Raw genomic sequence first — 18,208 nt, 5'->3', positions numbered from 1 at the left:
GAGACAGAAAACTATGAAGAACTTGTTGAAAGTAGTTCAGGGTTTTTTTCAGCTAGTCCAACTAAACAAAGATCACACGTCCCCTTTAGGAGCTTAAAGAACTGCAGTTTTTTCCAACTGATGCAGATAGCCAAAACTGCGTTCTGGCATCACGTGGGAGCCAGGGTTGTCAGGGCCGTCCCCTGCGAAGGGTCTCGGTTACGGGTCTGGTGCTTCCTCCCCCAACGTTAAGGCTCCCTGTTGCAAGCGCAGGGCAGATGCGAGCCCCACGTCTAATTACAGTCCGCTTCTATTTACAGGTGAAGTCATACGGCGCAGAAAGCTACAGGGTAAGAGGATTCTGCGCTCATGCTGCTCAGCTGCAGCGATTCAGTTCGATGTGATGAATGAAACGGATTACTTAAGGACACGGGATTAGACCCGGAACCCTTCGATCCTCCTTTCAGAACCCCAAAATCGGGGACGGTACTTCCCGACACAACCAGAGTTACAGGCTGTGCTTCGGGAGTGCTAAATCTCCAGAGCTCGGGGTTTGCCGGATTTATCTTCACTGTTAAACACGTGCACGTGCAGAAGCAGGGAGCAGCCCTGGCCCCAAGAACAGATTCCTCACAGCCCCTGGGGAGAGCCACCAGAGCCCTAATTTCACCTTTTCTCCTTGCCCTTAGACATGTATGAAAGTAATCCACATTCCAGCCAGTTTCGACACGGCTCTTCCTGGATTTTGCGAGACCCCTGGAGCCGAGCAGAGTCATCCAGCAGCGCCGTGAATCGCTGCCGAGTCGGGGGGCCAAGACCCCAGCACTGGGAGAGCCTGCAGTCCCTGGCAGCTGCGGCGAGCACGGTCCCGGTCCCAGCGCCTGCGAGGAAACAGGCGGCAACGCTACCGCACTTTGTATTAAAGCCTAATTACTTGGAGTGGCACCGAGCGCGTTACCCAGCCGGCTACTCAACAGCAATTTCACATGATACGCACCCGAAGCAAGACCACAGTCCTAGCGTTTTAGACGCGGCATAAGCAGAGCGAGTCCGTCCGTGCCAAAAAGCAGCACCTTAGTTGTTGCAGCCAGCAAAGTGTCACGTCACTGTCACGGGATTACCTGCAATGATCCTTTAATAGAAAATGAGATTTCATTACGTGACAGTATTTATTTCATCCGGAAGGCATGCTGCGGATTAGAAGGGGGAAACCTGAAGGCTGGGCGGTGAAAATCAAGCAGAATACAACAAAGGATTAAGGGTTTAGGCCAGAAGGGAGTTTTTTGGATCTTTAAGTCTTAATCATCAAACATCTGAACTGACCCAGGATGGGTCTTCGCTTTGATTTTTTAATCTGTCGTATCTTAAAACGATCCGTACTTCTACCACATCTGGAACTGGGACATGGCAAACTTTGCTGTCCGATACCCAGCGTCAGCATTTGGGTAAGCGCTCTGTGAAACACGCTCTTGCTTACCGGGTCTTCGCATTCTTGTTTTCTACAGCATAATTTTATAGTCGTATCAGACCCGGGCAGATGTAAATTTCAGTTTCTGCATACTGAAACCCCTCCCTGCCCTGCATGCTGCTGGCCAAAGCGTTGGCCACGGTTGCTGCCTACAGGCTTCTCAAGGTGCATTTCCAGCTAAAAAAGCAAGCGGGAATTTATTTGTATTTCTGCTCGCCGTTTCATCTCAAGCCAGACGCAGATGGCTAACGGCTCAGCAAGGCTCAGGCCAGCCAGGGGTCCTCGCTGTCGCACGCACGTCGATTCAAAGTCGTGAAGCGGCAAGCGGTCTCCTCCAGCTGCTGAGCAGCCTCGCTGGAAACCGGAGCGGGGCTTGGCGGTCCCACTGCCAGACCCCAGCAGCTTCCCGCCTCCGCAGCGGGGCAGGAGTTGGACAAACATCCCCGGGCCTGGTGATGAAGCCTTTAAAACCGCGGCGGTTAGACCATCTGAGTCACCCCATACTCATCCATACCTGCCCACGGGCCAAGAGGTGACCACTGACCGGGTGACACCATCAAAAAGCTTCAGGATTACAGTTTCCTCCTTGGCAGGGAACCCGATGAAATTGTGTTGAAATACGGCTCGTTATGAGAAGCGCTCTGCCAATTTAAAGCGATTTGCGGCAGTCAGAGGCCCTCCGACGAGACGAGCTCTGAACTGCGAGTCAAACGACACGCGCATTTTTTCAGATATTAGTCACTTTAATATTATTTTGAAATAGTAGTGAGTCAAACGAGCATCGGTGTAATTTCCACAGTTACAGAAAAGGGAAAAGAAACCTAAATCAAATATACTTTTTTTTTTTCCTTCTGCGTAACAGCAACATTAAGCAAGACTTGAAAGCCACCACATGTCATTTTTTTGAAGCAAAAACGAATTCTGCCCGGGTTCGCAACTCCCAGCATCCCCATCTCCCTCTCTGCTTGTCCTGGAACTAAACCAGAACCCAGAAATCCCAACCTATTTTTGCTCGGTCTTCAGGGAGCTACACCGAGTTGCCTGAATCAGTTAACCCCCAAATCGGACACGTATTAGCCCTGTCACAAGGAACAAAGCAGGAAGACCCAGCGAGGGACGTGGGAACTGAAGTAGCACTGATTTTGGTCAGCTTGAGCTGTTGCGGAGTCGCACCCTGCGGCTCTAAGCAAGGCCTTTGCGAAAATTCAGCTAACACAGGTGTGACACGAGCAGAATATGTGCACTCTCAGTTTCTTTGCATTGCAAATGGGACCAAAAAAAAAAATTCTTGACGGCTTTTCTTCCAAAGAGTTCCCTTGGAAAACTTTTGAAGCTCCTAAAACTTGCTCTCTGCTACAAACCCAACCATGTAAACTTAAATAGTATGACCCCGATACGGTGTAAATTAAAGAAAACCTGAACATGAAAACGTCGGCGCATTAGTAAGAACAATATTTAAGCTCTGAACAGACTTTGAAATCTGGGGGTTCCTAACAATGTCATGCTTTTGCACTCTTTGGCTACAAGCCCACCCCCAAAAGCCTAGAGATGACTGGCATAGCAGGGTTACTCAGCTGAAGCCTAAGTATGGTCCCAGGTGAACTTAAGCAGCTCCAGCTCAGCTGGTTATAAAAAGGGCTAGGGAGAGGCTCCTTGGTTTTGAAGTGTTGTAAGCAGGAGGTTTGTGTTCCCCCTTTTTGTACTCTTGCTTTTATGTGCTCTTGTGTTTGCTGGGTTTTGTGTTACGGAGTATGCTGACTATCAGTTAAAAGCCAAAACAGGAATAATGTACCGGTACTGAAAGTGTGCTGAGCATCGAAGAAGAAAGTTTAGAGCCATTGGGCTGTGCCACAGGCTTTTACTGTGAAGACGCTGGTTTTGGGGCAACAAATGGGAGCTTCTGCACACTCCGTGTTTCAGACAACCAGGTAATAACAGAAAAGAGCACAGCTCTTCTGTGCTTAACTTTCTAAGTTATACAGATGTGGAGAAATGAGATAGGGAGGATACAGTTAGCAGTATGAAATATAAACTGTGGGGGTCTTTTTAGGGAGAAGCTAAAGGCAGCTCTACAAATTGCATTGACACAAGAAGAAAAGAAGGGCTTTATGCTAGGGATTAAGAAATTTCTTAACTCATAGTGGTTTTGGGTTGGTTTTTTCTTTGTATGGGTGGGGGAAATCAACAGCAGCTGTGAACATATAAAATCTTTTCTGTTCCAGAGCACATTCAAACACAGCACAGTAACTATCTCAGGGTTGCTATGAGAGAGGAACTGCATCACTATCATTTTTAATAAAGTCAGATCTCTTGTTCCAAAGGCAAATATCTCCCATCAAGCAGAACGATTAACGGATGTCCAGCGGAAAGAGAAAGGCTGCTCAAAGCTGTCCAGATTATTTGGTATTTATGTTGCACGGGGACTTTGAAGCCAGATAGGGCAAAGTCCCTTAGAGCTATGTGCTGCTGCAAAACAATGACCAGTCCCTTCCCCAGAGAGGCTGAAGATGCGTTTCTTAAATTACGGTGACTGTAATGTGTTTTTTCCGTTTAAGTTCTTTCACACCTCAATGCACAAATGAATTGTCTGATTGTAACGAGCCAGCAAATGGAAAGAGCTGCAACTTCGTCCCGCTTCAGCCCTGTGTTCACGGATATGTTGGCACAACTCAAAATCCTTGCCTCCAGCAGAGTGACGTTCTTTGTGATTGATTTTTTTTTTTTTTCAGTCTCTGTGTATAGATGAGTCAAACTGCCAAAGCATTTTGAAAACTGTCCAGCAGACGGCCCTGAATCATTCCTCCTTCCTCTGCGCGGTAACAGCTTACTGTCCATCCACTTCCATATGGTGATCCCTCCCAGGAATTAAAAATCTTGCTGGCTGACGAGGCCAGAGCGTGTGCCTGCACGTGTGTGCACATGGGCAGACGTTATTTAATGTTGGAAAGTTGGGCCACAAGCTGGAAAACAGAGCCATTTTTTATCTATGTATCTTGTAAACAGGACCACATGGTTGCGAAGGGAGGAGAGGGAGCCTGCTCCTTCTGCAATGTGTACTCTTGTTTTTAAACGAGCATATGGCCAAAGTCTCCCCACCTCAGCCTCCCGAAGGGGAGGCACAGCCAATACCTGCAAAAACTGACTTAGAGTGCTTTGGGGGGGAATGAAGATCAAGAAATTAAGGTAATTGTTTAAGGGTATGTTAAGAGGATTTAAAACAAAACTGCCAGTACTAGGATATGTATACACGTGTTAGCTTAAGGTAAACTACTTGGTAAATCTAGTATCTAGTGTATATATACTAGCAAGAAAATATGTGTGGGGAATTTTCATAGTCTTTTGCTTGCATCTGGATTTTTTTCACAGTGCTTTCCTGCAGGAACATGTTCCACCACGTCTGCGTGCGCTATCTCTACCAAGAGTCCAACGAGCACCGTGAGTCTGTCAACAAAGGTAGGGTCTCTTTTCAGTTGCTAATTCCAAGTGACCTGAATGGGACTAGAGATTATCAGTGGAACGAATAAATGTGCCTCATGGCTTTCTTTAATTAAAGAAAAAAAGAGAAAATGAGCGTTTTGTTACTGTCATTTTCCAATACTGAGGTGTCAAACAATCTTTGAGGAAAGTACAATTAAAATAAATAAATAGAGACTACTTGGACACAAGTAAGCATCCTACTGACAGGAGGCTAGTTAAACAGTACGTGGAAAAAAAATCCCAAGGCAAGAGATTAAATCTGAAGTGAATATTAAGTCTAAGGAATAACAACTAAAATTCCAAGCTTAGCACCATGCAGCTAGCAACGAATGATGAAGTCCACAAGTACAACTGAAACAAATCTTTTGTTTTATAAATCTGTAAAAAGACGTGTTTATTTTCATATCATCCATCCAAGAAAATTGTTTCTCAGGAGATGACACACTGACTCTACTCTGCAGTGGGCTGCTCCACTTGAACCCAGTAGGACTACTGATCTCTACTCGCTAGCAATCTCTTCTTTGGCAGAAAGAGTCCAAAACCACGTAGTTAGGAGAACTGTGGAAATCTGGATCACCCAAGGTCACTTACTTCTATCTCCTTTCAAGTCTGTAGCAACAGTAACTCTGCCTCTGTAGGAACCGGTAGACAGGGCTTCAGCCTCATTGGCTTCTTTCAAATAATCTGGGCTCCAAGTGGGAGCGAGACAGGACTGTACTTCTGTAATGCTGTCAGCAAATTACATCAGCTTGTACTTTTCTCATCTGCTAATGCTTTTAAAAATACAGCAAAGTAATACGGGGGTTTTCTTGAACCACATCAGTCATGCATCTAAAACCAAACGTGCTTTAGTAAGATGTCTTTGTTACTCTTAGGTTCAGTACTTAAACTCCTTAACTTGAAATTTTTAGGGAGTCTTAACACATATTGCAAGCTGAACATTTTAATAAAACTGCCACCTCTGCTACATGATCAAGATAAATATTAGGTGTAGAAAATATTTCAACAAAATAAGCTTTAGAAGTAATTTTCATAGTCCTTCCTTCCACCCGTCACAAGGCAGATCTCCTTCAAGGACTATAGCTTTATACTGCAGCCGAAGAAGGGAAAATAAGCAGAAGAGGAAAGACCTAAGTCGTGGGATCTCTATACTGATGCTGAGAGGATGAAAAGCTGTTCCTCTAAGCTATAATTGGTCAGGAGGCACGTTTGTGCTGAGAAGCTGAAGGGAGGAGATTCTTACTACCGTGCTGCCCCTGGCTGGCAGTTTTACCTTTGCCGTAGTCAAGGGAAACTCACAGCCATCCACCAGGTTTGGAACAAGGTCGCACAGGCAAGGGGCAGCTTCACGGAGGAAGTTCGGGGTTGGGAATAGAGCGCTACTGCTTAATCACCTTGGCTGACAATTTGTGAAGCGCTGCCGTCCTTACCAGAGAGGAGGTAACCCTGCGAGAACCTGCACGCAGGATATTGGACTTGCGCTCACCCACTCGAGCTAGCAAACCCAGAAGCATGGTGAAAAGCGCATGTCAACAGCAAGCACAGCAGCAGTACGATGGAATTTGTCCAAACCTCGCTCTAGTTTTTATGCCATGTGGTACTTAGATGAGGCTCAGCAAGAGGAGGCGATTGAAGTTTTGCCTGTTCTGTTTCACAGACAATCCTCTCGCTGCTCATCAGTGAGTTCCAAATCGTGCGAGAGGTGCAGCAGTTCATAGGGGTGCGCTGGAGGCTGTTGTACAGAGGGACTGTTCCCAGGGATTGAAAGCAGAGTCACTGTTACCTTAACTACACAGCTTGCTTCCTTTCCCGTAAGGAATTGCCTATGCCCGGCACAGCGGGCATATGAACTTCAGTGGCGGTGGGGTCCCATGGGGCTTTGCTTTATCACTTCAACAAGGACTTCAGAAGCCCGGAGAAGCATAGAGAAGTCAGAGAAGCAAACCCTGGAGAAAAACAGCAAAAGCCAAGGGGAGGAGTGGGAAGGGAGGGAATGAGCTGTATGCCATTAGTTTTAGAGCCAACTGGCACTCACTTGATGGAAATGCTAATTGTCATACTGACATACACCCACTAGTTATTTCCCCCTGTTCCCTCATCTCCTATAAATGAAGTATAGAGTCTTTTCTTAAATCACAGGTAACACAAGAATATCCAGGTTTCCACCCTTCCTTTTCCTCTATGTCACACCCCCACTTACAAGAACAGCTGAACTATTTACTGCATGAAATACTCCGTAGCATTATGTAGTTATTCTTAATTTCTGTACTGAATTAACATTGCAGTCCTTACTCCAAAAGAACAATTTCTGCTCTGTTTGAAATAGTGTGTTACCTCTCATTGTGCACAGGACAACCCTTGAATATCTGCATCAAGCCTTAGAGTAGTAAGTGCCTTTGTCTGCAGATGCCTTTTACACTTACTGCTTTCAAAGGAGCTCTTGGGGGCTAGTGAACATGCAAACACGGGGTGGCTAGGTAGCTCCTCAACAGCAAAGCTCAAATTAACAGAAATGCATACAAGGGGTCTATTACAGGGCAAGAAGAGTTTCAACAGCCAGCCTGTAAATAAATCTAATGAGAAGCCCCCAAAGGGGTGGCTTAAATAGCACTTTTATTTACACGAGTATCCCACGCTAATTTCAAGAAATGACCTGTTTGCAATGCCGCCCCGTCCCCCGGAGAGCGCCGGTCCTTTAATGAGATAGAGGACAGAGTGGCTTAAAGGATTAAGAACTGAAGTCACGGGGAGTCTGGGGAAGGAAGCAGCCAGTGCCGGATCAGTAGCAAGCATCAAGACAAAACGCTGTGCCGGGCTGTGGGCACAGAAGACAAGCAGCCGTGCATGGCTGCCACTTAAAGCAGGAGATTTTCCTAGTACCGGTTTCACAGCGATAGGAGCGGGGAGACCGAAAACTCTCAACACCAAGAACTGAGTAAGCTTGCAGCGTCGCCGTGTGCGAGCACCCCTCCGAGCCTCTAGGGAAGAAGCTGGTTTATTGACAAGCCTGATCCGACATCTCAGCTCATTCGGTCGCTCGCTTAGATATGATAAAGACCCTGTTCCGGTTGGCCCGAGCCAACACCTCGTCTCGTTCAACTCTTCAGGATCAATAATTGGAGAGAGGTCAGGTATCGACCTGTTTTTTTGAACAAAACTACACCAGAATTATTCATTCACGCACACCGCTGCAGCAGCTTTGAAGCGGTCTTCTCAATGAACGTTTCTTCCTTTCTTTAAAACACGATTTGAATCATCAATAACCCCTCATCCTTCAAAGAAAAGGTTGTGCTAGGAGAAAAGAACAGATGAGATTACTTCTGCGGCTACGACGTTATCTTAACCTTTAAGCGGTAGGCTGCCAAGACTTTAAGAAAATAAGCAAAGCCCAGCAGCACTTCAGCTACTCTCCCTGTATGATAGAAAGGGTAACGGCCAGCTTATCGTTCACAATCTGTTCTTTGCAGCAATAATTAGCCACATGGATATCTGCCATCATAAAACGTACTTCAGATACCTTTAAAGTTACAAGGCCTGCCCTGTTCAACCACAGGTAGATTTGGAGGAGTCAAAGCTCAAGATTTTAAAAGAAAGGAGGCGGGGAAGCCAGAGGAAAAAGTATAGGCCAGTAGGGGAAACTGTTGTGCAATCACTGGCACAATAAATCAGCCTTTTCTTATTACAGCCCAGTTTCAACAAGCCACGGGATCCTGCACTAGTGCTCGAAGTAGTTAGGCTGGTACGCTCAGAAGAAGAGGAGAAAGAAAAGTGATCTCTCTAAAACCAAGCAGTTCATAGGCATAAACACCCTTCTCGGAGGGGTATATTTACATGTACTTTATAATCAAAAAAGTAAAAAAGCTTGCTTTATAGCCCGAGAAAAGCCTATTACTTGGATATCGAAAGATAGTTCAGTTGCTTCTGTATCTGATTATGCAAATCTTTCCCCTGTGCAGTTACACCATACTTAAACTTCCAAATATTAGATCTCGTTTTAAAATCGATGCTGACGGGTAACGCATAGTCTTCTAGCTCCGTTCCGGCAATACAGAAAATGAGAAACTACAGTATCAATAGCCCAAGACAATTGCTGTGGGAACCAGGACATTCACCTCTAACAGAAAAGTGAGATGCCGGTATCTGGAGGTTAATTCACTACGAGCATCTCTGAAATCTGACTGCAACAAGACGCAGAAGAGCTCATCTTCAGTGGGTCAAGATGCTACCCAGTGCAGCAGGTATCTTGCTCTTTAAACCAAAATTAGCAGAAGGCTAATTCTGTTGCCCAGAATGATCGCTATAATATTTAGTTTAGTAGAGGGAAGTAGGCCATCTGGGAACAAACCCCGAGGTACGCGTTAACTGGCCAGGGGCATGACCGAGAGCTGACACGAATTGCGCTTGTTCCTCTGCCAGAAAATAGGTTGAACTTGGGTGGATTCCTCTGTTCAGCCACTTGACGGGATTTCATCTGAAGCACGTGCGTTACCTAATCAGGGAATGCCTTTGGCAATTTTTGCCCAACTTTTTCAAAAAGGACAGTTTTCTGTTCTTTCTTCATATGCTAGCACGTGAGAAGTTAATTCAAGAGTGCCCTAACGTCTGTGTTTGCAAAGGCTTCCTCGCGGTCCTCCCTCCCTCCCCGTTGCGGTCCTCTGCTGAGGATTCTGAGTTAGACAAGCCATCGGGCACCGTTGGAAGAGCTGCAGCCCTGACGCTCCCTGTCAAGGCACTGAGGTGCTAAGAGGTCCATGTACTCAAGACATAAACTGCTGTATAAACCTGCAAAGAAGCTAATAATCGCTGAAAGCAAGTTAAAGAAGAGAAATATGGTCCGAAGCCCTAGTCCTACCAAGTGTCACTCACCACTGCTTTACAGAAACGGCGCCTAAAGCAAGAGCACAGACACAGCGGGTATGCGGAAGAGGCAGGTACAGATTCAGGAATGCTGTAGCGTTGTTGACAGCTTGAGGTTTTAACACATGTAATTTTCCAAGTAGAAAATACTTGTGAGTTACAGTCATCTCCCTGCATACATGTCCAGGGTTGTTTTGTCCATACCTGCAGCTGCCATGAAGTAAGTGGCCATCGATTCAAAAATGAACGGTTCCACCTTTACACGCGTGGGGAGCTTTGTTTGGCAGCACCTAGGGCTTACTGTGGCAGGCAGAAAAACACCTACCAGTTCATCATGGGAGTTGTTGCTGTGCAGTCTTCAAGTCAAACTGTACACGAAAAAATACATCAAAGAATGAAACGGATATCCTAAGGTCATGGCCTCACTCAGACTTGGCTACATAGTCTGCAAAAAGGCTATATAACCTTTTAATCCGAGACATTTCAAAGAGATCTTTATACTGTAAAAAAACCCAAACCTCCTAATCTAACCACAGGTCTCAAACACTTAATATATGTGCTTCTCTCATCCACTCAAATTATTCCTAATTTATCTGATCAACTCCACTCCTCCACAATCTTTTGCTCCAGAGTAAGGATAAGGATCATTGCACAGGTACAAAAATGTGTCTAGAGACTGAACTACTCCCAATGGTAAGACATAATTTTGGCTGGAGGAAAAACTGCAAGCCAAGCGCCATCTGACAGTCTGAACCCGACTCTTCCTGGCACCTGTGACTATGTTCTGGTATGTGAGAAGTTGTCTGGCCCCGTTTTCCTTCTCCTTTCTTAACTTTCCAAAACAAAAAGGGATTAGAGGAAAGGCGTTCACAAGTGGAAACTTCTACTGGGTGGATAATTCATCCTGTGCTAGCTCTCTGCCACTTCCAGGGCCAGTTGTAAACCCATGTAACAGAACAAATATAAATTGAAATTTAAGGTTTAGAGGAAGCAGAAACCAGTTTTCTGGAACTATGTTCAGCGCTGCCCCAACTGGCCTTTTCCTGCCCGGAGCTGCAAGTTCCACGTGTCTAAGAAAATGCAAAGAAGAGTGTTTTCTTTTACCTGGAGAGCACAGTTTCTGACAAACCTTCTACTTCTATGCCCCTTGCAAATCAGTTTTACTTTTCCTGTCTGTATCAGCAGGAAGCTCTATCTTGCAGCAGCCTGTGCCATGCGTGCAAGGGCTGAGCAGCGCATACCGATACGTGCTCCGACACGAAGCGAGCGAACCAACCCTTTCCGAAAGGCCAGGAAACAGTGGCAGTTTCACAGCGCCGGTAGCGGTTTCTATCTGCGTTTCTCCCCACGGATGACGGGGGTGACAACTCTATGCTTTCCTCTGAGCGTTTTAATGCTGCTGCAGCTCTTGGCCTGAAGCAACGAGAAGAGCAAACTATATTCTCCACGTGTCAAGGCTGACTCAAGAGATAAGACATTTATTTGAGGGAGATAAGCTCCTCTCGTGCCATCGGGAACCTTACTGATTTCACGCAAGTACGTACGGCAAGTGAGTCTGGAGTGTGCTTTCTCTTCCCCCCCCCCCAAGATCGAGCTCCCTACCTTGCACGGAAGAGACAAATGTATCTGGAGTGCCTGAATGGGACCTTTCCATCGGAAGCTCTCAAATGCCTTTTCAGGCCATGAAATCTTAGTGTTAAGCACCAGGAGGAGGAACAGCTGCAGGCCACAGAGCTGAAAACTTTAAAACCTGCAGGACCTCTCCACTGCGCTGTTTACGAAACACAGGGTGGTAATATCCAGCAAAGCATACAACGTATGTTTCTGCTTTCCCCCTTTCTCAATTTTCCTGCAAGTACCGCATGGAAAAAAAACAGCTAAAAATCTGCAGAAGGAAGTCTTCAATATGCTTCTCTCTCTACAGCCTTCAAGCCAAGCCAGAACCCTATGAGAGAGCCTTTAGATTGATGTCTTTAGGAAGAAAAAAAAGCAAAACTAATTTGTGATTAGAAGGCACAAAGATGTTCAGTCAGATGGAAGCATTCCTGAAAAGCGAGAGGAAAACTACCCGATCAATTCATTCAGCTGCCCTAAAGGGTCAACAGCCAACTTGAGCACCGTCTCCAAATCCTGACCACTATTAACAGCTTGACCAAAAGCAGATGTTTTTTGTAGTTATCTTTGTTCTTGCGGAATCTGACCACTGAAAAAATATGTTTGAGGGACCCTGACACCAAAGCAAACAGGGGGGAAAAAAGAAGAGGGGATCACTTGGCACTTGCTCTCAACATGAGGTTCAGGTCCCTCACTCAGGGAAGAAACTCACTGAAAAAGGTCATTTCAGCTGCTAATGGACACTCAAAGAAATGAAAGCAATAGAGGAGTTCTGGGTCTCAAATTTACCCAAAAGGCATGCATCTTAGCATTCACCAAACTTTGCTTAGCAGCCCATAAAAACCTCCTTTTCAAAATGATCTGTCAGTAAGGCAGGTTTCTGGAGTTGTCCAAATGTCTTAAGAAGAAAACCAAAGCCATTTTTCACGTGAGGAAAGCTCCCTTTTCCGTATCAGGACTCTGGAAGGTGAAGGCCACATACCCCTTCTGTCTGTAACTGTAAGCCACGGCATGTGTATTGCGAAGCAGAAGGCAATTCCCTTTCTCCTCCGCTTTTCCTGCCCCTAAAGCAGACAACAAAACCTGCCTCTGCAGCAACACAAGGGTAAACATTCCTCTCTCTTCTGCAACTTGCAGAGCTGCCTCTGCCCATGAATATTTTTTGCCTTTTAAAAAGCACTTAAAATAGCTTAATCGGGTTTTTACTTTCAGGTGGTTCTAAGTAGGAGACTGGGGAGCTTTCAGCTCGCAGTAGTTGTTGCGGAAGGATTGGAGGCCAGGACAAAGGACCCTTAGTTGGCAGCTTTGGTTTGCCTTCCCCTTTCCAACACGGGCCTCCAGAGACCGCAGGTGGGTGCGTAGCTCGGGAAGGGCAAAGGCCCGTGGGCTCTTCGGACAAGCGCTGCCTCCAGTAGTTTCCCAGCCATAAAAACTCCTGCTGCTCCTAGCTGAAGGCATGATAGGTTTGGCTTTATGCTTGGTTTAGGGTAACGAATAATCCTGATTGACAGCAGCGGGGACGACGGCAGGGTGCTCTGAAGGATTAGTAGGTTCGTGTCTGTAAACAAAGATTTGCCAATCCTCAAGCTGCAAATCGGGATGGGGGACCCCCCCAAAACTAAAATCCCTTCTGAAGATCCATCACCCCACAGACTCAGAAAGTTTATGCCCCCTCCTGAGGGTTGTCATCTTTACTGCTAGACTTTTCTCTCAATAACATGCACCAATCATCGGCAAGATGGACCCTTTGGTGTCAAAAGTAAAACAGCACAAGAGTTCCCGTGGACCTACTTGAATTGGAGCCAGACAGCAGTGCTGCTGTTTTGATCCCGAGATGGCTATTTTTGCCACGGCCACTTTTAACCATCATTGTCACAAGCAAGTCTCAACTTGCTTTTGGCAGTGAGGCAATGAGCTAAACTCCTTCGTCTTCCTCTTTGCCCTGGCCCTACTCTCACTCTTGTGCTGAAAGTGGAAGTTTCAAAAGGGACAAGAATTTTATTTCTGCGCTGGTAGCGCTGACGGGCCGAGCACCTTTGTTGACAGGACTCTCTTGTAAAGTTGTGAAATGTGCCTGCAGACAAGGTATGCGCAGTGTTAACTTTATTTAAAATACGCACAGACTTCGTACCCTAGGAAATCTGGGGATAGAGTCCTATAGCCCTTTTAATCGCATTTTATGTAACTTTCTCAGAGAAAACATAAAGCTCCTTTGCAGGCAAGCAGAACGCGAAAGACAATAAACCATTTAGCTAAACGCTACACGTAAACAGCTACCGTGTCGTGCAATCGTGAGACACCATTAATCATTCACATCAGGAAATGCCAAAGTAAGGGTGAACACACACAGCCTTATCTGTTCCTTGTGTACACATGCAGGTTACAAGCTTTAGTTAAATCATTTGTGTGTATGACACGCAACGGCTAAATGGGGTTCTGTTCTTTGGGCCTAGGTGCTGACTTTGTACAACATCAAAAAATCTCCGTGCTCACCGACTGCACATGAGTTGTAGCTAAAACTGTTTGTAGCTGCTTTTTCTTCATCTTGAGGGAGTGGGGGGTTGGTGGATTTAATTTTTTTTCTTGTTTTCAACTCTGAGGGGAGTTTTCTCCCAAATAACAGAAACCAAGTCATGTTTAGTACCCTGCCATTCCAGGCAGACATCACCTTTTGTGAATTGAGCAAGCTTCAAAGTCAGTTGGCGTGTTCAGCTAAAGGCTCACACGGTCCTCTCTGCACCTCGCTTTTTGAGTTCTACTCCAATGTGCTCCGGAAAGAGGTACAAACGGATCAAGTAAATCCCGTGCATATAAAGTCTTTTTGCCATCTATTGCAGGATACTTCAGAGTTCACTTTGTCACCTCTGACTTGTTTGATAGGTTTTGGGGTGTTGGGGGTCTTGCGGAGGAGGTGTGAAGTTTGCTGACATGGACATGAGATGCACGAGCCTTTAAAGATGGTGGAAGAGAGCAAGAGAATTCCAGAGACGCGGTCACCAGCTAGATACCTATAAAGAAATGTCCTAAGACAGTCTCTTTCTTTTATCATTACAGGTGAGATGGAGAAGCTGTACAGACAAATCACTGAAGCCCAAAGAATTAATCGAAAGGTGAAGTTACATGGTACAAATCAACATTTTCAACAACACGAAGGCTTTGCAGCCTCCGTCTCCTGTTTTGTTTATTTACTGTCAGGTGAGTGAGCGAAACTGGTTCAGCACAGGGTCCGATGTGTGGCAGCGCCGGGAGCAAAGCAGTGCCTCCCTTTCCAGCACCAGCAAAGTTCCATCAGCTCAGCTGGGGCAGTTGCACCATCAAAATAGCTCAGTGCATGTTTTGACACGTACATTAACTGATAACCTGATAAACGGAGGAGAACGCACAGCTCCTGGATTTAGTCACAAGTTCTACACAGCTTTCCAGACGGACGGAAGACCCAACAGCAGGGCGTCCTGAGCAAGGTAAGTGCGGCGTGGAAGGCAGCTTGCTGCCCTAGCCTGAGCCACCAGCGCTGCGCAGGGGATGTAGAGAAACGTAGCAGCGAGCGCTGGTGCGCTTAAGAGCTATCTATACCTTTATAGCGCTAGCAGCAAATCTGTTTGAGACGGGAGAAATGCTCTGTGAAAGGGAAGAAAGCAAGTAACAAGCACCCAAGCCTTGATTACAGGCTATCATCAAAAGAACCACGGAATTTGGGGGGGAAATATTACAAGCGGCTTAGCATTTAATGCTTTAAAGTAGTAAATCCACAGCAAATCCTCCTCAATCTAAATATGCCAAAGACATATTTTAACTTATTTTTTAAAGTTTTCCCAGGTGCCGTCTTATGCTCCCAAACAAGTAAGCTCCACCGTTACATTTGCTTCCTCGGTATTCTGCAAATCAGGTTATGCCCAGTACCTCGAGTGCCTTTTTCGGGATCCCGAAAGCTTCTTCCACTAAATAGTAAGCAAGCCATTTATTCGTATTTATCTCCCCCTTTGAACCCAAGTAACCCAAAAGTGTCCAACAGATTAAAGCTGATCTAAGCAGTTTGGGGTTTTGTGCAGTTAAAGAAAGTTTGCTCTAAAATTATGCACGTTACTGATGCATAATTTTACCACTTAAAAAGAGAATGCCCTCGGAAAGGTTTTAAAGAGAAACACACCTCACCGTTTGTGCACACTGATTCTGAACAAAAAAGACAGCCACTGCTGTGATCTACCTAAATGTAAGGGTTTTTTTTTTCTTGGCATTTTAGATTTTAAATTAAGTAAAGACTTACCCCAATGTGGAAATTCATTAATTTTTCTCCAATGGTGCCTTTCCATTTTACAACCTGAGTCCACACACACCTCGGGATCACTTTCTGGCTTATCTCTCGTAAGACTGGTGCGAAAGCTAAATACTACTGTGCTTGGAAAACTTGCTCAAAAGCCTGCCTAGCTTTTTGCAAAAACAAGATTGTTAATGAAAAACAACCACAGCCACATGGAGGGGGGGATAATCCCACCTTATCACTTGAAATGGAAGTTTTATAAACACCTCTGGACAGAAAGAAAACAAGAATAGCCATAACATCACTTACTTCCACGAGAGAATTCCTACTGCAGAAGTGACCGAGCTCCTAGAGACCGTGGATGGGAAGAGGAGAGCCACAGACAGAAAATACACCCTGAGCGGTCGTCCCTTCTAAGCCAGGCAAATAAATGTTTGATCACACTACATCTCTGGGAGCGGCACTGCTACTGGGATAGGGAAAAACACCCTTTACAAACGAAAACAAGCTATATCAGTAAAAGTGCGCTTTTGCAGATAACTGCTTCTACAGCTGGGACTTCTGCTGGCACAGCTATGTCAGTCACGGGTCACACTTCGTCACAGCGCTCGCTGACAGAGCTGTGCCAGCAGAAGTTTGCCATATAGACCTGGTGGGAAACTCCACGGTGACTGAAATGAATCTGCTAAGTTTTGTGGTTTTCGTGCTGCTGCCAAACTAAGTTTTTCTAACAGTCTAATGATGGGTAGTCTTACTCGCGTGCTGCTGACCCGTTAGGATCTCGGCTTCCACGGACAGAAGAGACGTAAATTTAGCTCAGCAACATGGCAATAGCTATCAGCTATTTACATTGTACTTGATCCTTCAATTAAGCACAGAAACTAAATTAGAAAGAGTCCCTGTAGGAAGAAAAGATGAAACGGAATAAATTAAATTCTGCTGTACTTTAGCACTCAGAGTAGACCGCCCTCGCTTTTAATAGTAAGAAGAGAACAAAACTGAAAGTGTTTAACGGCATTTGTTTAGCAGACAGCAAAGCACCGCAAAATTCCCACCGTTCAGTTAAACCGAACAGTTAAACTGTAGCAGGGCTTTCGTCATCTTCGATCGTCTCTGAAGGCAGCCGGCAAGGAGATTTAACGCCCGAGTTGACGCTCAAACGTAAGTTCTCTTCAGATGAATCGACAAGATACTGCGGGCCACGCGTACGGTGATGCGTGTCGTTATTCTAGAGCACGGAGCAGCCAGATGTTAGAAGTGTGCGCTGCGGATCGGCTCTGGAGCAAAATTACAAAATAAAGCTGTAAATCAACTCCCACCACCCTCCGTGGGGGAAAAGAAAGCTACAGGCAGGCGCTTCAGTGCCTCCAAACCCGCTTGGCGTTCAGTAACGAATAAAGCCGTCCGAAGGGCTACGTACAGGAAGTCAGATCAGGCTGCGCTTGCACGCAGCGCTAAGTAAACCTGAAACGTAAAGCCTGCCTTTATCTTTTGTGAGGTATCGCCAGCACGTGGCCGTACCTAAATGAAGAGCCACATTTGGCAATGCAAATATCACCTTCGCTTCCTACTTTGATAGGGAGAACGCAGAAGTAAAATCACTGGCAGTGCTGCGTTTGCAAAGGCCGCGCTCCACCTTCGTCAGAGCTTTCTGGCTCTCCGAAGTGGGATACAGCTTCTAGGAATTCCTTGGGTTGTGTCACAGGGAAGACTCTGTTGTTAGAAATAATGTGGGGTTTGTTTTTTTGGTTTTTTTTTTAGGAAAAGAAAGAAAAAAAAAAGCACCTGGGCAAAAACATTTCAAAGGAATGGCAGAGGCTAAAAATAGACACATTATCATCACTTTCATTATCAGCCATGTCTACACACACACGAAGTGTAACTGTGAGCGACTTCAGGATGAGGTGTTTTCCCCTCTAGCTTAGTTTTAGGGTGCGGGGGAGGGCAGAGGGGATGGCACAGGTATGAATTTAATTGTAGCAAACCTCCCCCCTCACCCTTTAAACAAGGCCATCTAAAATTCTTATCAACACGCCAGCGCATGAGAAGTAGTAACTCCCCAAAGCAAATACTTCGCCTATTCAAAGTTTCAAAAATTGCCTGATAAAGGCTTCTCGTCTGAAGATTTCAGAAGGTCAGATAAAACTTGGCTCCCGCCATATTTAGAGAGACAACTTAAGTTTGAAAAGCAAGCCCCAAAACTGTTACAAAAACTCAGTGTTTAGGTGCATTTTTATTTGCAAGCACCACTGCTCAAACTTGAAGTCCAGCTTTTGCCACAGGTGACGTTCCTGCCACGTTCCCCGTACGGGACTGCTGCGGACCAGTGGGAAAAGGCGGCGAGATCCATGCCTCCCCAAAAACACCTTGGCCAACCCCGCTGCCGGGTCACCCACGGCAGCAGGTCCCATCACGGCGTGCTGGCTGGCCCGGAGGGGATTGGGGCCAAGCGCTTGCATGCGCCCCGTGGCCCGGGATCGCCCCACAGCTGGGGTTCGCCCCACTGCTTGCCCCACTCAGCCGGGGCTATGGGGTGAGCCTGGCATCCCCGAAAG

The sequence above is a fragment of the Phaethon lepturus genome, unplaced genomic scaffold, assembly GCF_000687285.1.
Source record: "Phaethon lepturus isolate BGI_N335 unplaced genomic scaffold, ASM68728v1 scaffold19242, whole genome shotgun sequence".
In the NCBI taxonomy this organism is placed as follows: domain Eukaryota; kingdom Metazoa; phylum Chordata; class Aves; order Phaethontiformes; family Phaethontidae; genus Phaethon; species Phaethon lepturus.
Note: the sequence above shows the minus strand (reverse complement) of the source record.